Genomic DNA, 26822 nt, shown 5'->3' with positions numbered 1-26822 from the left:
ACTAATCATAAATTTCTTGTATGAAAAAGCATAGAAAAACATGACATGGTGACATGTCATCACCTGTGGGGTCCACAGATCCTGAGGTGTCAAGGAAAAGTCATCCCTGCACCAAATGGCATTCAAAATCACGTTTTGAGCCATTTCTGGCGTTAGACGCCGGGCTGGTTCCCATTCCTGGCGTTTAACGCCAGGTTCTTGCCCTTTTCTGGCATTTAACGCCAGTCTGGTGCCCTTTTCTGGCGTTAAACGCCAGGTTCTTCCCCTTTTCTGGCGTTTAACGCCAGTCTGGTGCCCTTTTCTGGCGTTAAACGCCCAGAATGGTGCCAGACTGGGCGTTAAACGCCCAACTGCTAGCCTCACTGGCGTTTAAACGCCAGTGGGTTCTTCCTCCAGGGTGTGCTATTTTTTTTCCTGTTTTTCATTCTGTTTTTGCTTTTTCAATTGATTTTGTGTCTTCTTATGATCATCAACCTACAAAAAACATAAAATAACAAAAGAAAATATATAAAATATAATCATTGGGTTGCCTCCCAACAAGCGCTTCTTTAATGTCAGTAGCTTGACAGAGGGCTCTCATGGAGCCTCACAGATACTCAGAGCAATGTTGGAACCTCCCAACACCAAACTTAGAGTTTGAATGTGGGGGTTCAACACCAAACTTAGAGTTTGGTTGTGGCCTCCCAACACCAAACTTAGAGTTTGACTGTGGGGGCTCTGTTTGACTCTGATTTGAGAGAAGCTCTTCATGCTTCCTCTCCATGGTGACAGAGGGATATCCTTGAGCCTTAAACACAAAGGATTCTTCATTCACTTGAATGATCAGTTCACCTCCATCAACATCAATCACAGCCTTAGCTGTGGCTAGGAAGGGTCTGCCAAGGATGATGGTTTCATCCATGCACTTCCCAGTCTCTAGGACTATGAAATCAATAGGGATGTAATGGTCTTCAATCTTCACCAAAACATTCTCTACAAGTCCATGAGCTTGTTTTCTTGAATTGTCTGCCATCTCTAGTGAGATTCTTGCAGCTTGCACCTCAAAGATCCCTAGCTTCTCCATTACAGAGAGAGGCATGAGGTTTACACTTGACCCTAAGTCACACAGAGCCTTCTTGAAGGTCATGGTGCCTATGGTATAAGGTATGGAAAACTTCCCAGGATCTTGTCTCTTTTGAGGTAATTTCTGCCTAGACAAGTCATCCAGTTCTTTGGTGAGCAAAGGAGGTTCATCCTCCCAAGTCTCATTTCCAAATAACTTGTCATTTAGCTTCATGATTGCTCCAAGGTATTTAGCAACTTGCTCTTCAGTGACATACTCATCCTCTTCCGAGGAGGAATACTCATCAGAGCTCATGAAAGGCAGAAGTAAGTCCAATGGAATCTCTATGGTCTTATTTTGAGCCTCAGATTCCCATGGTTCCTCATTAGGGAACTCATTGGAGGTTGGTGCACGCCCATTGAGGTCTTCCTCAGTGGCGTTCACTTCCTCTCCTTCCTCTCCAAATTCGGCCATGTTGATGGCCTTGCACTCTCCTTTTGGATTTTCTTCTGTGTTGCTTGGAAGAGTACTTGGAGGGAGTTCAGTAACTTTCTTGCTCAGCTGTCCCACTTGTGCCTCCAAATTTCTAATGGAGGACCTTGTTTCAGTCATGAAACTTTGAGTGGTTTTGATTAGATCAGAGACCATGGTTGCTAAGTCAGAGGGGTTCTGCTTAGAATTCTCTGTCTGTTGCTGAGAAGATGATGGAAAAGGCTTGCCATTGCTAAACCTGTTTCTTCCACCATTATTGTTGTTGAAACCTTGTTGAGGTCTCTCTTGATTCTTCCATGAGAAATTTGGGTGATTTCTCCATGAAGAATTATAGGTGTTTCCATAGGGTTCTCCTAGGTAATTCACCTCTTCCATTGAAGGGTTCTCAGGATCATAAGCTTCTTCTTCAGATGAAGCATCCTTAGTACTGCTTGGTGCATTTTGCATTCCAGACAGACTTTGAGAAATCAAATTGACTTGTTGAGTCAATATCTTATTCTGAGCCAGTATGGAATTCAGAGCATTAATCTCAAGAACTCCTTTCTTCTGACTTGTCCCATTGTTCACAGGATTCCTTTCAGAAGTGTACATGAATTGGTTATTTGCAACCATTTCAATTAGCTCTTGAGCTTCTGTAGGCGTCTTCTTCAGATGAAGAGATCCTCCAGCAGAGCTATCCAAAGACATCTTGGATAGTTTAGAGAGACCATCATAGAAAATACCTATGATGCTCCATTCAGAAAGCATGTCTGAAGGACATTTTCTGATCAATTGTTTGTATCTTTCCCAAGCTTCATAGAGGGATTCTCCATCCTTCTGTCTGAAGGTTTGGACTTCCACTCTAAGCTTACTCAATTTTTGAGGTGGAAAGAACTTTGCCAAAAAGGCATTGACTAGCTTTTTCCAAGAGTCCAGGCTTTCTTTAGGTTGTGAGTCCAACCATGTCCTAGCTCTGTCTCTTACAGCAAAAGGGAATAGCATCAGTCTGTAGACCTCAGGGTCAACCCCATTAGTCTTGACTGTGTCACAGATTTGCAAGAATTTAGCTAAGAACTGATGAGGATCTTCCAATGGAAGTCCATGGAACTTGCAATTCTGTTGCATTAGAGAAACTAATTGAGGCTTAAGCTCAAAGTTGTTTGCTCCAATGGCAGGGATAGAGATGCTTCTCCCATAGAAGTCGGGAGTAGGTGCAGTAAAGTCACCCAGCACCTTCCTTGCATTATTTTTGTTTTCGGCTGCCATGGGTTCTTCTTCCTTGAAGAATTCGGTCAGGTCCTCAACAGAGAGTTGTGCCTTAGCTTCTCTTAGCTTTCGCTTCAAGGTCCTTTCAGGTTCAGGGTCAGCTTCAACAAGAATGCCTTTGTCTTTGTTCCTGCTCATATGAAAGAGAAGAGAACAAGAAAATATGGAATCCTCTATGTCACAGTATAGAGATTCCTTGAGGTGTCAGAGGTACAGAAAAATAGAAGGAAGAAGTAGAGAATTCGAACTTAATTAGATAGAGTTCGAATTGTGCATTGAGAAGGAGTGGTACTCCATAAATAGAAGGATGTGGGAAGAGAGGAAGAAATTTTCGAAAATCAAGTGAAGTATTTTGAAAACATTTTTGAAAAACTTTAATTAATTTTCGAAAACCAAGAGTGGGAAAAAAAATCAAGTAATTTTTTTGAAAAAGATTCTTGAAATTAGAAATCAAAAAGATATGATCCAAAAACTGTTTTGAAAAAGATGTGATTAAGAAGATATGATTGAAAAGTTATGGTTTTAAAAAGATATGATTGAAAAGATATGATTTTGAAAACAGTTTAAAAAGATTTTATTTTAAAAATTAATGACTTGCCTAACAAGAAAAGATATGATTCAAACATTAAACCTTTCTCAACAGAAAAGGCTACATACTTAAAATGTTCAATCAAATCATTAATTGTTAGTAAGTATCTTTGAAAAAGGAAAGAAATTGATTTTGAAAACATTTGATTGAAAAGATATGATTTGAAAAAGATTTGGTTTTGAAAAACTTTGAAAACTTGAAAAAAATTGATTTGAAAACAAAATCTTCCCCCTTTTGCCATCCTGGCGTTAAACGCCCAGAATGGTATCCATTCTGGTGTTTAACGCCCAAAATGCTACCTTTTTGGGCGTTAAACGCCCAACCAGGTACCCTGGCTGGCGTTTAAATGCCAGTCTGTCCTTCTTCACTGGGCGTTTTGAACGCCCAGCTTTTTCTGTGTAATTCCTCTGCTGCATGTTCTGAATCTTCAGTTCCCTGTACTATTGACTTGAAAATAGAACCAAGATCAAATAAACAAGGCATGCAAGACACCAAACTTAAAATTAGACACTAGACTCAAACAAGAAACATAAAATATTTTTTGGTTTTTATGATTTTTATAAATTTTTTTGTGCTTTTTTAGAAAATCATATGAAAATAGAAAATAAAGGTTTCAGAATTCTCAATTTGGATTCCAGGAATCATTGCAATGTTAGTCTAAGACTCCGGTCCAGGAATTAGACATGGCTTCACAGCCAGCCAAGCTTTCAAAGAAAGCTTCGGTCCAAAACACTAGACATGGCCAATGGCCAGCCAAGCCTTAGCATATCATTGCTCCAATGGCAAGATTGATGGAAATCAACAAGCTATTGTGATGATCAGTTGAAACCTCGGTCCAATAAGATTAGACATGGCTTCTCAGCCAGCCAGATTTCAGCAGATCATCATGAAACTCTAGAATTCATTCTTAAGAACTCTGAAGAAAAATACCTAATCTAAGCAACAAGATGAACTGTCAGTTGTCCATACACAAGAACAATCCCCGGCAACGGCGCCAAAAACTTGGTGTTGTTGCCGGATCAAAACTTGGCACTGTTATTGCAGGGAACAAATGTGAAACCGTAGTTAGGACATTTAATTCCCCGGCAACGGCGCCAAAAACTTGGTGCGCGAAATTGTGATCACTACACAACTTTGCACAACTAACCAGCAAGTGCACTGGGTCGTCCAAGTAATAAACCTTACGCGAGTAAGGGTCGATCCCACGGAGATTGTTGGTATGAAGCAAGCTATGGTCACCTTGTAAATCTCAGTCAGGCAGACTCAAATGGGTATAGATGATGAATAAAGCATAAAGATAAAGATAGAGATACTTATGTATATCATTGGTGAGAGCTTCAGATAAGCGTATGAAGATGCCTTCCCTTCCGTCTCTCTGCTTTCCTACTGTCTTCATCCAATCCTTCTTACTCCTTTCCATGGCAAGCTTATGCAAGGGTTTCACCGTTGTCAGTGGCTACCTCCCATCCTCTCAGTGAAAATGTTCCTATGCTCTGTCACAGCATATGGCTAATCAGCTGTCGGTTCTCGGTCAGGCCAGAATAGAATCCAGCGATTCTTTTGCGTCTGTCACTAACGCCCCGCCTGCTAGGAGTTTGAAGCACGTCACAGTCATTCAATCATTGAATCCTACTCAGAATACCACAGACAAGGTTAGACCTTCCGGATTCTCTTGAATGCCGCCATCAGTTCTCGCCTATACCACGAAGATTCCGGTTAAATAATCCAAGAGATATTCACTAGAGCCTCGTATGCTTGTAGAACAATAGTGGTTGTCAGTCACTTTGTTCATAAGTGAGAATGATGATGAGTGTCACGGATCATCACATTCATCAAGTTGAAGAACAAGTGATATCTTGGACAAAGAACAAGCGGAATTGAATAGAAGAACAATAGTAATTGCATTAATACTCGAGGTACAGCAGAGATCCACACCTTAATCTATGGTGTGTAGAAACTCCACCGTTGAAAATACATAAGAACAAGTGTGATCATTGGTTTCGGCCCCAGAGAGGGAACCAGAAGAACCAAGATGATCTAGAGATCTAAAGTGATCAAAAGATGAAAATACAATAGTAAAAGGTCCTACTTATAGGAAACTAGTAGCCTAAGGTGTACAAAGATGAGTAAATGACATAAAAATCCACTTCCGGGCCCACTTGGTATGTGCTTGGGCTGAGCAATGAAGCATTTTCGTGTAGAGACTCTTCTTGGAGTTAAACGCCAGCTTTTATGCCAGTTTGGGCGTTTAACTCCCATCTAGGTGCCAGTTCCGGCGTTTAACGCTGGAATTTCTTGAGGTGACTTTGAACGCCGGTTTGGGCCATCAAATCTTGGGCAAAGTATGAACTATCATATATTGCTGGAAAGCCCAGGATGTCTACTTTTCAACGCCGTTGAGAGCGCGCCAATTGGGCTTCTGTAGCTCCAGAAAACCACTTCAAGTGCAGGGAGGTCAGAATCCAACAGCATCTGCAGTCCTTTTCGGTCTCTGAATCAGATTTTTGCTCAGGTCCCTCAATTTCAGCCAGAAAATACCTGAAATCACAGAAAAACACACAAACTCATAGTAAAGTCCAGAAAAGTGAATTTTAACTAAAAACTACTAAAAATATACTAAAAACTAACTAGATCATACTAAAAACATACTAAAAACAATGCCAAAAAGGGTACAAATTATCCGCTCTTCAAGGGGCATGCATTTTCTTGCATAATTGGCAAGTAGAACGCCAACCTTACATTTTCCGGACTAAAATCTAAGTATTTTCCCCGAACCATTGTAAGCCAATTCTTTGGATTCGGGTTCATACTTTGATCATGGTTCCTAGTGATCCTTGCATTGGCATAAAACTCTTGAACCATTAAGTTTCCGACTTGTTAAATGAGGTTAGTAAGAACTTCCCAACCTTTTCTTCGGATCTCATGTCAGATCTCCGGATACTCATTTTTTTTAGCATGAAAGGGACCTCAAGGATCACCTTCTTTTTGGTCACAACTTCATAGAAGTGGTCTTGATGAACCTTTGAGATGAATCTCTCCATCTCCCATGACTCGGAGGTGGAAGCTTTTGCCTTCCCTTTCCTCTTTCTCGAGGTTTCTCCGGTATTAGGTGCCATAAATGGTTATGGAAAAACAAAAAAGTAATGCTTTTACCACACCAAACTTAAAAGGTTTGCTCATCCTCGAGCAAAAGAAGAAAGAAATAAGGGGAAGAAGAAGAAGAAAATGGAGGAGATGGAGGGAGATAGGTGGTTCGGCCAAGAGGGGGGAAAGGTGTTTGTGTTGTGTGAATATAAAGGAGTAGTGAGGAGTTTATATAGGGGTGAGGGGAGGGTTGGGTTTCGGTCATTAGGGTTGGGTTTGGGAGGGAAAAATGTTTGAATTTTTAAAGTGAGGTAGGTGGGGTTTTTGGGAAAGAGGTATGGAGGTGATTGGTGAAGAGGTATTTAGGGAAGAGTGTTGTGGGAGGGTAGGTGGGGATCCTGTGGGGTCCACAGATCCTGAGGGGTCAAGGATGTATCATCCCTGCTCCTATTAGGCGTACAAAATGCCCTTGCTGTGCAATCCTGGCGTTTAACGCCAGACTGCTGCTTGTTTCTGGCGTTAAACGCCAGCTTTTATTCCTTTCCTGGCATTAAATGCTAGGATGCAACATGTTTCTGGCGTTTAACGCCAGATTGTAGCCTGTTTCTGGTGTTTAATGCTAGTCTGGTGCTTGTTTCTGGCATTTAACGCCCAGAATGGTACCAGACTGGGCGTTAAACGCCCATTCTGCTACCCTTACTGGCGTTTAAACGCCAGTAAGTCTCTCCTCTAGGGTGTGCTATTTTTAATGCTGTTTTTTATTTTTCTTAAATTTTTGCAGTTGTTTTTGTGACTCCACATGATCATCAACCTAAAAAAAAGGAAAATACATAGATAAATAAAATTGGGTTGCCTCCCAATAAGTGCTTCTTTAATGTCAATAGCTTGACAGTGAGCTCTTATGAAGCCTCACAGATGTTCAGAGCATTGTTGGGACCTCCCAACACCAAACTTAGAGTTTGAATGTGGGGGTTCAACACCAAACTTAGAGTTTGATTGTGGCCTCCCAACACCAAACTTAGAGTTTGACTGTGGGGGATTTGGTTCACTTTGCAGTGAGAGAAGCTTTTCTTGCTTCCTCTCCATGGTTATAGAGGGAGATCCTTGAGTTTTAAACACGAGGTAGTCCTCATTCAGTTGAAGGACCAACTCTCCTCTGTCCACATCAATTACAACTTTTGCTGTGGCTAGGAAGGGTCTTCCAAAGATGATAGATTCATCCTCATCCTTCCCAGTGTCTAGGATTATGAAATCAGTAGGGATGTAAAGGCCTTTGACTGTTACTAGCACGTCCTCTACCTGTCCATAAGCCTTTTTTATAGATTTGTCTGCCATCTCTAATGAGAATTTGGCAGTCTGTACCTCAAAGATTCCAAGTTTATCCATTACAGAGAGTGGCATTAAGTTTATGCTTAACTCCAGGTCACACAGAGCCTTCTCAAAGGTCATGGTGCCTATGGTACAGGGAATTAGGAATTTACCAGGATCCTGTTTCTTTTGAGGTAATGTATGCCTAACCAAGTCATTCAGTTCATTAATGAGCAATAAAGGTTCATCCTCCCAAATCTCATTACCAAATAACTTGGCATTTAGCTTCATGATTGCTCCAAGGTATTTAGCAACTTTCTCTTCAGTGATATCTTCATTCTCCTCAGAGGAAGAATATTCATCAGAGCTCATGAATGGCAGAAGTAGGTTCAATAGAATCTCTATGGTCTCTAGATGAGCCTCAGATTCCTTAGGTTCCTCAAATGGGAACTCCTTTTTGTCCAGAAGACGTCCCATGAGGTCTTCCTCACTGGGATTCACGTCCTCCTCCTCCTCTGTGCATTCGGCCACACTATATAAGGTTATGGCCTTGCACTATCTTTTTGGATTCTCTTCTGTATTGCTTGGGAGAGTACTAGGAGGAGTTTCAGTGACTTTTTTACTCACCTGGCCCACTTGTGCCTCCAAATTTCTAATAGAGGACTTTGTTTCATTCATGAAACTTAGAGTGGCCTTAGATAGATCAGAGACTATGTTTGCTAAGCTAGAGGGGCTCTTCTCAGAATTCTCTGTCTGTTGCTGAGGGAATGATTGAAAAGGCTTGCTATTGCTAAACCTGTTTCTTCCACCATTATTAAAGCCTTGTTGGGGCTTTTGTTGATCCTTCCATGAGAGATTTGGATGATTTCTCCATGAGGGATTATTGGTGTTTCCATAGGCTTCACCCATGTAATTCACCTCTGCTATTGCAGGGTTCTCAGGATCATAGGCTTCATTTTTAGAAGATGCCTCTTTAGTACTGTTGGATGCATTTTGCAATCCATTCAGACTCTGAGAAATCATGTTAACTTGCTGAGTCAACATTTTGTTCTGAGCCAATATGGCATTCAGAGCATCAATGTCAAGAACTCCCTTCCTCTGAGGTGTCCCATTATTCACAGGATTCCTTTCAGAAGTGTACATGAACTGGTTATTTGCAACCATGTCAATGAGTTCCTGAGCTTCTGTAGGCATCTTTTCAGGTGAATAGATCCACATGCAGAATGGTCCAATGACATCCTAGACAATTCAGACAGACCATCATAGAATATATCTAGGATGGTCCATTCTGAAAGCATGTCAGAAGGACACTTTTTGGTCAGTTACTTGTATCTCTCCCAAGCTTCATAGAGGGATTCACCTTTTTTTTGTCTGAAGGTTTGAACATCCACTCTAAGCTTACTCAGCTTTTGAGGAGGAAAGAACTTGGCTAAGAAAGCTGTGACCAGCTTATCCTAAGAGTTCAGGCTATCTTTAGGTTGAGAGTCCAACCATACTCTAGCTCTGTCTCTTATAGCAAAAGGGAAAAATATAAGCCTGTAGACCTCGGGATCAACCCCATTGGTCTTAACAGTATCACAGATCTGCAAAAATTCAGTTAAGAACTGAAAAGGATCTTCTGATGAAAGTCTATAAAACTTGCAATTCTGTTGTATCAGAGAAACTAATTGAGGCTTTAGCTCAAACTTGTTTGCTCCAATGGCAGGGATTGAGATGCTTCTTCCATGTAAGTTGAAATTTGGTGCAGTAAAGTCACCAAGCATCTTTCTTGCATTGTTGTTGGGTTTGGCCATGTCTCTTTCTTTTTCGAGATTCTCTGTAAGGTTTTCTCTGGATTATTGTGCTTTAGCTTCTCTTAGCTTCTTCTTTAGAGTCCTTTCAGGTTCAGGATCTGCTTCAATAAGAATGTCCTTGTCATTGCTCCTGCTCTTATGAAAAAGAAGAGGACAGAAAAGGAAGAGGAATCCTCTATGTCACAGTATAGAGATTCCTTTTTGTGAGTAGAAGAAGAAAAGAATAGAAGAAGGAGGAGAAAAATTCAAACACAAAAGAGAAGAGAGGGTTCGAATTTTTAGATGAAGAGAAGTGTTAGTAAATGAATAAATAAATAGAAGGAGATGAGAGAGAGGAGTTTTCGAAAATTATTTTTGAAAATGGTTAGTGATTTTCGAAAATTAGAGATAGAAAAGTAGTTAGGTGGTTTTGAAATAGATAAGAAACAAACAAAAAGTCAATTAGTTAGTTGAAAAAGATTTGAAAGTCAATTTTGAAAAGATAAGAAGTTAGAAAAGATTTTGAAATTGATTTTGAAAAAGATATGATTTGAAAAATATATGATTGAAATTTATTTTGAAAAAGATTTGAAAAAGAAATTTAGAAAGATTTGATTTTTAAAATTAAAATTGATTACTTGACAAACAAGAAACTAAAAGATATGATTCTAGAATTTAAAGATTGAACCTTTCTTAACAAGAAAGTAACAAATTTCAAATTTTTGAATCAATCGCATCAATTGTTAGTAAAGTTTTCGAAAATTATGAAATGAAATTAAGAAAAAGATTTTTGAAAATTAATTTTAAAGAATTTTTGAAAATAATAAAAGGAAAAGAAAAGATTTGATTTTGAAAAAGATTTGAAAAGATAAATTTTTGAATGAAATCTTGACTTGACTAACAAGAAACAAGTTATTTTAAAATTTTTTGACTAAGTCAACCCAAAGATTTCGAAATTTATGAGTGAAATAAGGAAAATATATTTTTTTATTTTTGAATTTTAATGTGGGAAGAGAAAAACCACAAAATGACTCAACACATAAAAATTTTGGATTAAAACAAATGATGCATGCAAGAACACTATGAATGTCAAGATGAACACCAAGAACACTTTAAAGATCAAGATGAAAATCAAGACTTATTTTTGAAAAATTTTAAGAAAAGTAAAACATGCATAACACCAAACTTAGAAATTTTTAATGCTTAGACACTAACAAACTAAAAATGCATATGAAAAACAAGAAAAAAACACAAAACAAGAAAATATGAAGATCAAACAAGAAGACTTGTCAAGAACAACGTGAAGATCATGAAGAATGCAATGCATGAATTTTTTCGAAAATTTTTAGAAAATAAAAAATATGCAATTGACACCAAACTTAAAACTTGACTCTAGACTCAAACAAGAAGCACAAAATATTTTTCGTTTTTATGATTTTATTAATTTTTTTGGATTTTTTTTCGAAAATTATTTTGGAAAAACGAAAAAGAAGAAAAACTTTTGAAAGATTTTTGAAAAGTTTTTTGAAAATAAAAAAAAGGTTAAAACAAAATGAAAATTACCTAATCTGAGCAACAAGATGAACCGTCTGTTGGCCAAACTCGAACAATCCCCGGCAACGGCGCCAAAAACTTGATGCACGAAATTGTGATCTCAATGGCACCAACAACTTGGTACGCACAATTGTAATATCACTCTTTTTCACAACTTCGCACAACTAACCAGCAAGTGCACTAGGTCATCCAAGTAATAAACCTTACGTGAGTAAGGGTCGATCCCACGGAGATTGTCGGCTTGAAGCAAGCTATGGTCACCTTGTAAATCTCAGTTAGGTGGATTAAAATGGTTATGGAGTTTTGATAATTAAAATATAAATAAACATAAAATAAGGATAGAGATACTTATGTAATTCATTGGTAGGAATTTCAGATAAGTGTATGGAGATGCCTCATTCCTTTTGAATCTCTGCTTTACTACTGCCTTCATCCAATCCTTCATACTCCTTTTCATGGCTAGCTGTATGTTGGGCGTCACCGTTGTCAATGGCTACTTCCCGTTTTCTCAGTGAAAAAGGTCCTCTACAGTTTCCCGTATGGCTAATCAGCTGTTGATTCTCGATCGTGTAGGAATAGGATTTACTATCCTTTTACGTCTGTCACTACGCCCTACAGTCACGAGTTTGAAGCTCGTCACAATCATCCCATCCCAGATCCTACTCGGAACACCACAGACAAGGTTTAGACTTTTCGGATCTCAAGAATGCTGCCAATGAATTCTAGCTTATACCACGAAGACTCTGATCTCACGGAATGGAAGGCTTTGTTGTCAGGAGAGGCAACCATGCGTCGTGGACAAGGAATTCAAGAGATACATACTCCAGCTTTTGCAGGTAGAACAGAAGTGTTTATCAGGCACGTGTTCATAAGTGAGAATGGTAATGAGTGTCACGGATCATCACATTCATCAGGTTGAAGTGCGAATGAATATCTTAGAGTAAGAATAAGCATGAATTGAATAGAGAACAGTAGTAATTGCATTAATACTCGAGAAACAGCAGAGCTCCACACCCTTAATCTATGGTGTGTAGAAACTCCACCATTGAAAATACATAAGTGATGAAGGTCCAGGCATGGCCGAGAGGCCAGCCTCCAAAAAATGATCAAAGGATCAAAAGGTAATCCAAAGATAGATAAAACAATAGTAAAAAGTTCTATTTATACTAAACTAGTTACTAGGGTTACAGAAATGAGTAAATGATGGAGAAATCTACTTCCGGGCCCACTTGGCGTGTGCTTGGGCTGAGCATTGAAGCTTTCACGTGTAGAGATCTACCTTGGAGTTGAACGTCAATTTATAACTTGTTTCTGGTGTTTGACTCTGCTTTGCAACTTGTTTATGGCGTCTAACGCCAGAATAGTGCAGAAAGCTGGCATAAAACGCCAGTTTGCGTCGTCTAAACTCCGGCAAAGTATGGACTATTATATATTGCTGGAAAGCCCTGATGTCTACTTTCCAACGCAATTAAGAGCATGCCATTTCAACTTCTGTAGCTCCAAAAATTCCATTTCGAGTGCAGGGAGGTCAAAATCCAATAGCATCAGCAGTCCTTTGTCAGCCTCTGAATCAGATTTTTGCTCAGGTGCCTCAATTTCAGCCAGAAAATACCTAAAATCACAGAAAAACACACAAACTCATAGTAAAGTCCAGAAATGTGAATTTTGCTTAAAAACTAATAAAAATATACTAAAAACTAACTAAATCATACTAAAAACTACGTAAAAACAATGCCAAAAAGCGTATAAATTATTCGCTCATCAACAATGAACTAAAAGCAATTGGGAGTAAACGTTCCATAAATATATGACAATTGTGACTTTTTATTCCATATAACTTGCCTTCCTTCATGTCAACACATCTCCCTAAATTTGAAACATATCCATCAGGCATTCTTTAATCTTTCACCCATTCACATATTGCTCTCTTTTGCTGGAGAGTAAATGTGTAATTTGCTTTGGGTTTTATAATTTTACCTCCACTTTGTTCTGGCAATTCTAAACTTTTTTGTTTGCAGTATAATGACAGATCCATTATAGTCTTTACATTATCTTTAGTATCCTCTTTAATATCCATGACAGTATAAAATATATTATCAAATACATTCTTCTCAATATGCATTACATCAAGGTTATGACGGATTAAATTATGACGTCAATAAGACAAATCCCTGTTTAAGAATATGAAGTTGATTCTCCTGTTCAATATACAGAAACCTGTATACCCAGCTTTGGTTCAAGAGTTTTACGCAAACATGCGGCTGATTAATAGTGTGATTCACTCCTATGTGAAGAAGGTGTACATGACCCTGGGTTATGTTGATGAGGGTCCAGCAGCCTACATGTCAGAAAAATGGAACTCACAAGTGGGAGTCACACTCCAGATTGCTCTGAATCAAACATGCACAAATTAATGTGCTTTTGATGGTATGACTCTCACTCACAAAGCTCTTGAACCTGAGAGAGCTCTTCTTCACCGAATCATCACTCACATCCTGACTCCACAGAGTGGCTCACACAATAGAGTAACAGTTTCTGATACCCTTGTGCTCTTTGCTATTATTACTTCATCTCCTGTCTCCTTTGCATATCTCATGATAAGGCATATGTGGGACAGTGTTAGAAGTACCAAAAAGGCAAACCTTCCCTATGACATTTTTCTCACCTGCATCTTTGAACACTTCAATGTTGATTTAATGAATAAAGAGGTAGAGAAAAAAGTTTCATTTATTAACGGAGGAGGAGTTTCAGGTACTATGAAAGACACCAAAGGGAAACGTTCAATGCCCTCTGACGGTGATCTAAAGAGCCGCACAGCAGAACCCTCTAAGGTGGCAGAATCAATCAGAGAAGTCCTCATTGAATTTTCTAATATGTCCAACCTGATGGTGCAATCTTACAAGGCAGCCCGCACGCAAGCCTATGAAAATGAAAAAGCTTGGACGAAGTGCCAAGAAAGGGTAGGACTGATGCTGCAGAATTTCGAAGAGGAGATGGGAGCTGCTGAAAAGGATGAGGGATCTGAATTAGAATTCAATCTTTTTGATGATTGACCACTATGTTTCCTGTTAATTTCTGGCTTTGTCTAGCTTATTTTGATAAATTGTAGGCTATTATGGATACTTTAGACCTGTGAGACTTTAGACCTGTTATGTTGGTGCTAGTTATATTTTGGATATTTTGCATACCATTGTTTTTTTTTGCAGGTTCCCCTTTAATGACAAAAGGGGGAGGAAAAGCTCAAAAAATTGAAAATTGAAAGAAATCAGGGAAAACAGGGGCGAAAATCTCTTATGATTCATGAAAACCCTTGTTTTAATAATTTGTTATGCTGATATGTCTGCTGATATATGTATTCACGTGTTCCAATAATTTGTTTTGTTGATATATCTGCTGTCTTTAGAACTTAGTCATGCTTCGAAATTTTCTTTGGGATTGAATGAATAATTGTTTGCCATGCTCTAAGTTGTGTGATAAAAAATGGTTTTCATTGTTATAAACCAATAATTTTGCCTTTTGATATAATGGATGAAACTTTTTCAATCTGATTGGAAGCAATGGTTTATGGAATTATCAAATATGTCTTGATTATGATGTACTCTGTACTCAAGCCTTTTGTTTGTATTGAGCAGAAAATCCTTTTCTAATAACAAATTAGTTTTTGTTTATCATCTCACCTCTGCTCATAAATCAAGATTATTCAACATTCCAAAAGTACATATGTTGAATAACATAGTTGCCTTAAAAGTGATCTCAAAAGTTACAGGTGAAGCTTCCCTTGGTAAAATGGCATACATTAAGGGGGAGCCATGTAACAATTGGAAAGGAAGGAATCCAAGTATTCAAAGGGAGTACCCTAATCCTTGATTTATTTCCATTTCAATTTTTTAATAATGTTTGTCATCAAGGGGGAGATTGATGAGTTTGAAAAACTCTAATTTAATTTAATGATGATCAAACATTATTAATAAATTAATTACAAAAATTATTAACTTGAATTTTAATTCATATTTGCTAATCAATAATTGTTGTTGCTTGCAGATTTGGCTTTGGGCTAAAAGGAAATTAATAAGCCCAATATGGAATCCAAAATTCAGTTTTGGTACAAAAATGTTTTCATTCATATGACTGAATTAGTGATGAACCATTTGGGCCAGATTTAAATGCGTAAGCCCAAATCAATTGATGGTGTATGACCAACTAGCTTGGTCCGAAATTAAAAGAAGTTGGGGCACTATGGTTAAGTCATTCCTTTAACATATAATGAAATCTAATTCCTTGATAGATTGCTACATGCTTCCACGGATACCATACTCTCCATCTAGTGGAATTCAAATTTTCATTAAGTGGAGTTAATGCAGACTTTGGAAACATGAAAGAGAAAGAGAAATTGATTTGATTGCTTCATCAATGCTACACGCTACCTAAAGCAAAAAGGGAAGAAAATTAATTCTATTTTTCCATTTGTTTAAATCCATTGAATGCTTTTCTTCCTTCTCGTTCTTTTCTCTCTAGTCTCCCTTCTCACTTTCGGTCACTTCTGAGAAAAATATGGAAGCTATGGCAAGCTACCGTAGAGAAGAAGAAGCAAATATCAAGACCATTATAATGATGGCAAGAAAAAGAAAAGAAAAAGTATGTTGTGGCTGAGATTTTCACCAAAATAAGGTAAGATTTGGTGAAGTAAGCTCATGCTCTTCATACCAAAAATGGAAGAAGAAGATTTCGGTCAGAGGAAGAAGATCTCAGAGGCTTGTCTCGTCTCTGCTTTTTGTGTTCACTCATCACAGAAGGTAGCTAGGGAGGCTACGTGAAGGAGGAAGCAAAAGTGGAGCAGAAGGAGCTGTCATGCATCAAGAATGCATTAAGGGCTAGGAATCCTTCTTGGAGTGTAAGTCAAGTTGGATGGCTCGGATTGATGAAGCTTGGTGTAAAGAGAAGACTCAGAGGTAATTGCAAGTTGGTTATAGCATTCGGTTATCTCTCCTCTCTCTCTGGTCGAACTGGTTTTGCATGAAGAAGAAGAAGTTTAGCTTGGTTCAACAGTTTCAACCGTGGAGGCTTCCCCTTCTATAAATAAGGGAGAACAGCCAGGGCTTGAAGCAAGGAAAAGAGTGGAAAAGCACAGTGTTCACATAGCTACCTAAGCTAACAGAAGTTCTTCTCCTTCAATGTTTTCTATTTTGTAATTTTATGTTTAATTTTGTCTGTCTTGAGTATCTTGAAAAAAGGCAAACAGTGAGGTTTGTAAGAAAAAGCCATAGAACGAAAAAGGGCAGAGTGCACAAAGTTAAAAGAAAAAGCCATAGATGTCCTTAGAGGCCCTTTGTACATCTGTGTTGTGTTTCATGATTCTGTTGGAATCCCTTGCAAGTTGGGTTAGCACTTAGCAGTTCAAAGCTTGGTGGGTTACCAAGTCAAGTTCAGTTTTGGGAATAGATTCTGGACTTGTCCCAGATAGGAAGGGTAGTTCTTAGGGAGAATTGGTGTCTATAATCAAAGATGATTATAGTGAAATTCCATCATTGTTGTGATGGAGACTGGATGTAGGCTGCATTGCACTTAGCAGCTGAACCAGGATATATCTTGGTGTACTTTTCTCTCTCTTCTACTCCATTTCTGATTCTGCTGCATAGGAGACAAAACTGAAAAATATCTCCTGGCTGGTCATGAGACAAAATGAAAATGTCTCTTGGCTAGGCACGAGACAAAAATAAGAAATATCTCCTCAAGTGTTCAGAAGGACAGCAAGAGTTACTAAGCAAAAAAGGGGCTAAGATTCAACCCCCTTTCTCTTAGCCACTGATAAACCATCAATTGGTATCAGAGCTTGGTCTCAAAGAGATCAAGCTTTGCAGCTTGGAGAAAAGATCCAGATGCCAGAAAATAGTGGCTCAAATCTGGTGTCCTATAACATGATAGAAGGACAATCAAGCAACAGACCTCCTCTTTTTAATGGAAAAAACTACACCTGTTGGAAGGAGAGAATGAAGATTTTTATGCAAGCAGTGGAGTAAAGACTATGGAAGATTATCCTGGAGGTTCCTCAATTTCCAACCACCAAAAGTGCAGAAGGAGTAATCTCTCTTAAACCCAAAGCAAGCTAGACCGAAGAAGACAGAAAGAAGGTGGAACTCAATGCCAAGGCTGTTAACTTGCTCAACTGTGCTATCAGCTTTGAGGAATACCGACAGGTATCACGATGCACAACGGTAAAAAAAATCTGGGACAAACTTCAAATCGCCCATGAAGGAACCACCATAGTAAAGAAAACCAGGATAGACATGCTGAACAGAAAATATGAAATGTTCTCAATGAAGGAAGGAGAATCAATAGATGAAATGTTTGAAAGATTCAACATCATCATTGTTGGCTTGGATGCTATAGGAATTACGTATCCTGATTCTGTGCTTGTGAGGAGAGTTTTGAGATGTCTCATAAAAGAGTGGGAAACTAAAGCTTTAATCATATCTGAGAGTAGTGGTCTAGATTCCATGACATATGATGATTTGAGAGGGAACTTACTTGCTTTTGAAAATACTTATTTGAAAAAAGATTCAAAAAAGAAAGGAATTGCTTTTACATCTGTTACTAACCCCCTGGATGATGAATCCAGTGATAATTCCTCTTAAAATGAATTTGTGTTGTTTGCCAAAAAATTTAGGAAAATGGTGAAGTTCAAGGAAAGAGGCAAGGGAAGCAGTTCAAGAAAATAAAAGAAAGATTTCAGCAAGGTGACAAGCTACAACTGCAAAGAGATTGGGCATTTCAAATCTGATTGCCCTAAGCTGAAGAAAGAGGAGAAGCCAAAGAAAGGAAAGAAAAAGGGACTGATGGCTTCTTGGGAGGACTTGGAAAATGACTCAGATGATGATGAAGAATTAGAGACCAAGTCCCAACCATGTCTCATGGCAGATCACGTAGAACAGGTATGCCTAGCATCCAAGTGGAAGGACAATATGTGGTTCATGGACAGCGGATGCTCTAGGCATATGACCAGAAAGGCAACCTTCTTCATAAAGCGTGATGAGTATGATGGAGGGTTTGTCACTTTCAGTGATGATGGTACAGGAAAAATAGTGGCCATTGGAAAAGTTGGTAAAAGCTTCTCATCTTCTATAAATGATGTTCTTCTTGTTGATGGTTTGAAACATAATTTACTAAGTGTTAGCCAATTGTGTGATCTAGGATTTGAAGTTATTTTTAGAAAGTTTGTGTGCTTAGTTGTTTGTGAAAAATCTGGGGATATTTTGTTTGAGGCTAAAAGGTGCAACAATATGTATGGATTGACTCTTGAGGACTTGAAAGATTTTACCTCCCTTGAATCTGAAAAATGGCTATGGCATAAGAAATTGGGTCATGCTAGCATGTACCAAATTTCTAAGCTAGTTAAGAAGAACTTGGTTAGAGGAATTCCAAATATTAAATTTGATAAGGATCTTACTTGTGATGCTTGTCAATTAGGCAAACAAGTAAAATCCTCTTTTAAAACAAAAGATAGAATTTCAACCAAGAGGCCATTAGAGATGTTACACATTGATCTTTTTGGACCAACAAGAACTCAAAGTTTAGGAGGTAAACACTATGGCTTAGTAGTGGTGGATGATTACCCTAGATTTGGTTGGGTACTTTTTCTTACTCATAAAAATGATGCTTTTCATGCTTTTTCAACTCTTTGCAAAAGAATTCAAAATGAAAAAGATTTAAAAGTTGCCCATTTGAGAAGTGATCACGGAAAGGAATTTGAAAACCAAGATTTTGAAAAATTCTGTGATGATTTTGGAATTGCTCATAGCTTTTCATGCCCTATAACACCTCAACAAAATGGGATTGTTGAAAGAAGGAATAGACGATTTCAAGAGATGACTAGGGCTATGTTATGTGAAAATGAGGTTCCCAAATTTTTATGGGTTGACGCAGTAAATACAGCTTGTTACATTTTGAATAGGACCATCATTAGAAAAGGGTTAAAGAAAACTCCTTATGAGTTATGGAAAGGAACCCCTCCTAGTGTTAAGTATTTCCATGTTTTCGGATGCAAATGCTTTGTACTTAACAATAAAGAAAATCTTGGTAAATTTTATCTAAAATATTATGAGGGGATGTTTGTTGGATACTCCATCACTAGTAAGGCTTATAGAATTTACCTCAAACAACATAGAACAATAGAGGAATCCATACATGTATCCTTTTGTGATTCTAATTTAATTTTCAGTACTGTGATAGAAAATGATTCAGATTGTGAAGATGCTATCAATAAAGAAACCAATAAAGAAACCAATAAAGAAACCAATAAAGAAAATCCCAAGTCTGTTCAAAATAAAGAATCTGTCTGCCCAATTTTGTCTAGTCAGAATGGAGGAGACATTTCTGTTTTGTCTCCTGAACCAGCAAGAAAAATTGGAACAGAACAACCCACTGAAGCTCATCAAGGCTCAACACATCTTCGAAAACCAACGGAATGGAAGTCCATGAGGTGTTATCCTCATGACTTTATCATTGGTGATCCCTCACAAGGTGTAACAACAAGATCCTCATCCAGAAATCAAACCAAACCAAGCAATTTTGCTCTCTTGTCACAAATGGAGCCCAACAATGTGAAGCAAGACCTTGAAGATCCCTCTTGGGTTAAAGCTATACAAGAGGAGCTGGCTCAATTTGACAAAAATGAGGTTTGGACACTAGTACCTCATCTGGATGGTAAGAAAGTTACGGGTACTAAGTGGCTTTTTAAAATTAAACCTGGTGAGGATGGAAAAGTTGTTTGTAACAAGGCTAGATTAGTGGCCCAAGGTTACGATCAAGAAGAGGGTATAGATTTTGATGAGTCTTTTGCTCCGGTATCTAGAATGGAAGCAATTAGGTTGCTTCTTGCCTATGCTGCCCATAAGGGTTTTAAAATGTTACAAATGGATGTTAAATGTGCTTTTCTTAATGGCTTTATTGATAGAGAAGTGTATGTGGCACAACCCCCTGGTTTAGAGAATAAAGAATTTCCTAATCATGTTTTCAAACTTTCAAAGGCCCTTTATGGTCTTAGGCAAGCTCCAAGAGCTTGGTATGAGAGGCTTAGTGCCTTCTTATTGAAAAATCACTTTCAAAGGGGTACCACCGACACAACTTTATTTATTAAAGCATCTAATGATGATATTCTCCTAGTTCAAGTTTATGTGGATGATATTGTGTTTGGATCGGCCAATGAATCCTTGTGTGAAGAGTTTGGAAAACTCATGACTAGTGAGTTTGAAATGAGTTTAATGGGAGAGCTAACTTTCTTTCTTAGCCTCCAAATTAAACAAACTCCTAGTGGCACTTTCATTCACCAAGGAAAGTATGCTAAAGAATTAATCAAAAAATTTGGCCTAGAAAATTCCAAACCAATGGGAACACCAATGCATCTAAACACTAAACTTGAAAAGGATGATGATGGGAAAGATATGGATGAAACAAGGTATAGAGGAATGATCGGATCACTTATGTATCTTACCTCTTCTAGCCCGGATATTGTTCAAAGTGTGGGTGTATGTTCAAGATTTCAATCTCACCTAAAAGAATCCTATCTTTCAGCCGTTAAACACATCATTAGATACATTAAGGGAACTAGTGATTATGGTCTATGGTATCCAAAATCTAATGATTTTGTGCAGTAGGGTTTTGTGATGCAGATTATGCGGGAGATCGGGTGGATAGAAGAAGCACACCGGGCATGTGTTGCTTCCTTGGAAGCTCATTCAACATGTGGTCAAGCAAGAAACAAGCCACATTAGCTCTATCCACAGCCGAAGCTGAATATATCTCTGCCTCCGTTTGTTGTTCACAATTAATATGGTTAAAAACTCAATTAGAGGATTACAAATTAAAAATCAATAGTATACCTTTGTTTTATGACAATATGAGTGCCATAAATATTTCAAAAAATCCTGTTTTGCACTCAAGAACCAAGTACATTGAAATTAAATATCATTTTATTAGAGAACATGTGTAAAAGGGAACTATTGATATTCAATTTGTAAAATTCGAAGATCAACTTGCGGATATTTTCACTAAGCCCTTATGTGAAGATAGATTCTGTACTTTAAAAAGTAGTTTGGTAATGATAGAATTATGTTCTGTTGATAACTTGTGAATTTTTTTATTCTGTTTGTTTTTGTCTCGTAGAAAAACAGGAGACAAATTTCAGGCTATGATGAACGGGCCATAAGACAGGGGGAGACTGCTCTTACATTAATTATCTTGGGCCCCGAAATCTCGTTGACCTTGGTCTGACCCGTTTCTGTTTGAGTTTGCCTTAATCATGATTTTAAATGTTGTCCTATCAAAGGAAGGAGTTGTGTGTCAAATCAAATCTTTATCCTTCTCTCATCCCTTGATTCTAGGAACTAATCTTTTAGTTTTTAATTTTAAATCTTTCCTTGGTTAATAACTGCGCCTCTTAATGGTCAATAACTCCCTCCATTATCTCTCTCCAATTAGCATTCAATACATCCCTAACCTCCCTCCACTCACCACTCTCTTCGACCCCCTCTTCATCTTCCCTCTCCATTCACTGTTTTAATATCATGAAAAAGAAAGTTTCCTTAAGGAGGAGTAGCCGAACCCCCTTGCTAAAAAGTCCTCCATTCTCAACCCCTCAAACCCATACACACATTCATATACACTCCACATTCTCTTCATCCCATTCGCCTCCATCCAAACAAACCAAAACAATGCACAGGAAAGTGATAGCCCAGAAAACCTCAGCAAGGAAAAAGATTGGAAAGAATAAGGAACCAATCGTGGAAGAAGAAGAAGAGGAGTCTCACACCTCACTCACTCCCTCACCACCGAAGAAGTCAACCCCACATGCATCTGCCCGAAGCTCTCAGAAGACCAAAGGTTACGTGCTACGTAACACAAAAGAACTGCCGAACCTGGAATCCTTAGACTTCAAGAACAAATACAACAAAAGCCATTCTCATTTTGATCCGAGAAGGTTTAATTCTTGTGCTTCTTATGAGTTCCACAAAGATGTGTTGCAGAAATGTCATCTCTATGCTTCATACTTAGTGAACCTAGATTCACTTGCTGCAAAAGGAACTAACTTCCTCACCGTATTTAAGAATATGAAGTGGACTCCCCTGTTCAATATACAGAAACCTGTATACCCAGCCTTGGTTCGAGAGTTTTACGCAAACATGCGGCTGATTGATGGTGTGATTCACTCCTATGTGAAGAAGGTGTACATGACCCTGAACAGTGAAACTATAAGCGCTGTCCGGGGTTATGTTGATGAGGGTCCAGTAGCGTACATGTCAGAAAAATGGGACTCACATGTGGGAGTCAAACTGCAGATTGCTCTGAATCAAACATGCGCAAATAACTCTGCTTTGGATGGTACGACTCTCACTCACAAAGCTCTTGGACCTGAGAGAGCTCTTCTTTACCGAATCATCACTCACATCCTGACTCCACAGAGTGGCTCACACAATAGAGTAACAATTTCTGAAACCGTGTGCTCTTTGCTATTATTACTTCATCTCCTGTCTCCTTTGTATATCTCATGATAAGGCATATGTGGGACTGTGTTAGAAGTACCAAAAAGGAAAACCTTTCCTATGGCATTTTTCTCACCTGCATCTTTGAACACTTCAATGTTGATTTAATTAATGAAGAGGTAGAGAATAAAGTTTCGTTTATTAAGGGAGGAGGAGTTTCAGGTACTATGAAAGGCATCAAAGGGAAACGTTCAATGCCCTCTGACAGTGATCTAGAGAGCCACCTAGCAGAACCCTCCAAGGTGGCAGAATGAATCACAGAAGTCCTCACTTAGTTTTCTAATATGTCCAACCTGATGGTGCAATCTTAAAAGGCAGCCCGCAAGCAAGCCTATGAAAACGAAAAAGCTTGGACGAAGTGCCAAGAAAGGGTGGAACTGATGCTGCAGAATTTCGAAGAGGAGATGTGAGTTGCTAAAAAGGATGAGGGATCTGAATCAGAATTCAATATTTCTGATGATTGACCACTATGTTTCTTGTTGATTTCTGGCTTTGTCTAGCTTATTTTGATACTTTGTAGGCTGTTATGGATACTTTAGACCTGTGACACTTTAGACCTGTTATGTTGGTGCTGGTTATATTTTTGGATATTTTGCATACCATTGTTTTTTTTCAGGTTCCCCTTTGATGACAAAAGGGGGAGGAAAAGCTCAAAAAATTGAAAATTGAAAGAAAACAGGGAAAACAGGGGCGGAAATCTCTTATGATTCATGATAACCATTGTTTTAATAATTTGTTATGTTGATATGTCTGCTGATATATGTGTTCATGTGTTCCAATATTTTTTTTGTTGATATATCTGCTGTCTTTAGAACTTAGTCATGCTATGAAAATTTCTTTGGGATTGAATGAATAACTGTTTGCCATGCTCTAAGTTGTGTGATCAAAAATGGTTTTTGAAGAACTGAAGATTGATGGTTTAGAAGTTATAGTAAACTCTCATTGTAAGTATAGTTACTAAACCAAGCAATCAACCTTTCTTACAAACGTTTTGGTTGTCACAAGTAACAAACCCTTTTGAAATTGATAACCGAGTATTCAAACCTCGGGTCGTCTTCTCAAGGAATTGCAGGGAGGTATGTTCTTATTATTGGTTATGGGTTTTGTAAATTGGGGTTTTGAAAGTGAGGAACAAGTAAATTGAATGACAAATAAAATAAATAATTAACTATAAAATAAACTTTTGGCAAGATATAAAAATTCGGAAGTCCTATCCTAGTTACTCCTATAAGAATGGAAGTTAATCCCACTTAGTTAACCTTTGTGTAAGCAAGGGAAAGTCCAGTGAACCAATTGGTTAGATTTCCCAAGTCCTAGCCAAATCCCAAGGAAAGACTAGAGTTAGTGGAATTCCAGTTAATTAGCCGACATAACAATCAATCATGAATAGTTGAGAACTCAAGAGCTTCCAGTTAATCAATTAAAGCCAATAATATAAAAAGCTAAATAAGAATCTTAGATCTGAAATACCTCAAATAACATATATTCAAAGCAATAAAATCTAACATGGACAATATTCATAAGCCAATTGGGCAACACAAATCAAATACAAATAAAAGCATTGAAGTATCTCAAAGTAGAAGAGAAGTCAAAATAAAGGAATATTGAACCTGATATGAAGATGAGATAAATCCCTAATTTCTAAAATTCCTAATCCTAAATCCTAAGAGAGAGGAGAGAGCCTCTCTCTCTTAAAACTACATCTAAATCCTAAAAAGTGAATTATGAATAGCATGATGAGTCTCTGCATGTTCCTTGACTTTAATCTGTGTTTCTGGGCCGAAAACTGGGTTAAAATCTGGCCCAGAATCTCTGCCAGCAGCTTTTGTAATTCTGTAGATCGCGTATGTCACGCGGATGCGTCATTCACGCGGACGCGTCATTCGGCGTTTTTCTTTTCCATGCGAGCGCGTCGTCCATGCCTCGTCGTCGCTTCTGCTTTTCCAATCCGCGCGTCCGCTGGTGCACGAAATTGCAATAACACTTTTGCAATCCCACACAACTAACCAGCAAGTGCAATGGGTCGTCCAAGTAATACCTTGCGTGAGCAAGGGTCGATCCCACGGAGATTGTCGGCTTGAAGCAAGCTATGGTTATCTTGTAAATCTTAGTCAGGATATCAGAAATTATCAGGATTGATTGTAAAAAGCAAAAGAACATGAAAAAGGTACTTGTTTTGCAGTAATGGAGAATAGGCTGAGGCTTTGGAGATGCTCCATCTTCCGAATCTCTGCTTTCCTACTGTCATCTTCATCAAACACGCAAGGCTCCTTCCATGGCAAGCTGTATGTAGGGTTTCACCGTTGTCAATGGCTACCTCCCATCCTCTCATTGGAAATACGTCCCTGATGCTCTGTCACAGCATCGGCTATCCATCTGTCGGTTCTCAATCAGGCCGGAATAGAATCCAGTGATTCTTTTGCGTCTGTCACTAACGCCCCGCCTTCAGGAGTTTGAAGCACGTCACAGTCATTCAATCATTGAGTCCTACTCAGAATACCACAGACAAGGTTTAGACCTTCCGGACTCTCTTGAATGCCGCCATCAGTTCTAGCTTATACCACGAAGATTCCGATTAAAGAATCCAAGAGATATCTACTTAATCTAAGGTAGAACAGAGGTGGTTGTCAGGCACATGTTCATAGTTGAGAATGATGATGATTGTCACAGATCATCACATTCATCCGGGTTAAGAACAAGTGATATCTTAGAATGGAAGCAAGCATGATTGAATAAGAAACAGTAGTAATTGCATTAATCCATCAAGACACAGCAGAGCTCCTCACCCCCAACCATGGGGTTTAGAGACTCATGCCGTGGAAGGTACAAGAAACGTGTAAAAAGTGTTATGAGGTCATAAGGTACGGATACAATGTCAAAAGGTCCTATAAATAGTTAAACTAATATCCTAAGGTTTACAGAAATGAGTAAATGACAGAAAAATCTACTTCCGGGCCCACATGGTGTGTGCTTGGGCTGAGCAATGAAGTAATTTCGTGTAGAGACCTTTTTTGGAGTTAAACGCCAGCTTTCATGCCAGTTTGGGCGTTTAACTCCAAGTTTTATGCCAGTTCCGGCGTTTAACGCTGGAATTTCTGATGCTGATTTGCTACGCCGGTTTGGGCCATCAAATCTTGGGCAAAGTATGGACTATCATAGATTGCTGGAAAGCCCAGGATGTCTACTTTCCAATGCCGTTGAGAGCGCGGGGAGGTCAGAATCCAACAGCATCTGCAGTCCTTTTCAGTCTCTGGATCAGATTTTTGCTCAGAACCTTCAATTTCAGCCAGAAAATACCTGAAATCACAGAAAAACACACAAACTCATAGTAAAGTCCAGAAAAGTGAATTTTAACTAAAAACTAATAAAAATATAATAAAAACTAACTAAAAGATACTAAAAACATACTAAAAACAATGCCAAAAAGCGTATAAATTATCCGCTCATCACAACACCAAACTTAAATTGTTGCTTGTCCCTAAGCAACTGAAAATCAAAATAGGATAAAAAGAAGAGAATATACTATAGACTCCAAAATATCAAGGAAACATGGCTCCAATTAGATGAGCGGGACTAGTAGCTTTTTGCCTCCGAACAGTTTTGGCATCTCACTCTATCCTTTGAAGTTCGGAATGATTGGTATCTATGAGAACTCAGAACTCAGATAGTGTTATTGATTCTCCTAGTTAAGTATAATGATTCTTGAACATAGCTAGTGTATGAGTCTTGGCTGTGGCCCAAAGCACTCTGTCTTCCAGTATTACCACCGGATACATACATGCCACAGACACATAATTGGGTGAACCTTTTTAGATTGTGACTCAGCTTTGCTAAAGTCCCCAATTAGAGGTGTCCAAGGTTCTTAAGCACACTCTTTTTGCCTTGGTTCACAACTTTATTTCTTTTTTTTTCTTTTTCTCTTTTCTCTTTTTTTTTTTTCGAAATTTTTTTTTTTTTGCTTTTTCTTGCTTCAAGAATCAATTTGATGATTTTTCAGATCCTCAATAACAGTTCTCTTTCTCCTCATTCTTTCAAGAGCCAACAATTTTTAACATTCTTAAAACAACAGATTCAAAAGACATATGCACTGTTCAAGCATACATTCAGAAGACAAAAAGTATTGTCACCACATCAAACTAATTCAACTAGCTTCAGAGATAAATTTCGAAACCCTGTACTTCTTGTTCTTTTGTGATTAAAGC

The 26822-nt window shown here is 38.3% G+C and overlaps 2 non-coding genes across 2 annotated transcripts; both read left to right on the top strand.

Moving 5' to 3' along the window:
• The first annotated feature begins 2275 nt into the window (after positions 1-2275).
• Positions 2276-2383, top strand: LOC130958495 (small nucleolar RNA R71). Its single transcript, XR_009077613.1, has one exon. It is a non-coding gene; the product is annotated as a small nucleolar RNA R71 (small nucleolar RNA).
• A 6669-nt stretch (positions 2384-9052) lies between these two features.
• Positions 9053-9160, top strand: LOC130958432 (small nucleolar RNA R71). Its single transcript, XR_009077554.1, has one exon. It is a non-coding gene; the product is annotated as a small nucleolar RNA R71 (small nucleolar RNA).
• The last annotated feature ends 17662 nt before the right edge of the window (positions 9161-26822 follow it).

The sequence above is a fragment of the Arachis stenosperma genome, chromosome 10 (assembly GCF_014773155.1).
Source record: "Arachis stenosperma cultivar V10309 chromosome 10, arast.V10309.gnm1.PFL2, whole genome shotgun sequence".
Lineage (NCBI taxonomy): Eukaryota > Viridiplantae > Streptophyta > Magnoliopsida > Fabales > Fabaceae > Arachis > Arachis stenosperma.
Note: the sequence above shows the minus strand (reverse complement) of the source record. Positions and strands in the feature narration are given on the sequence as shown.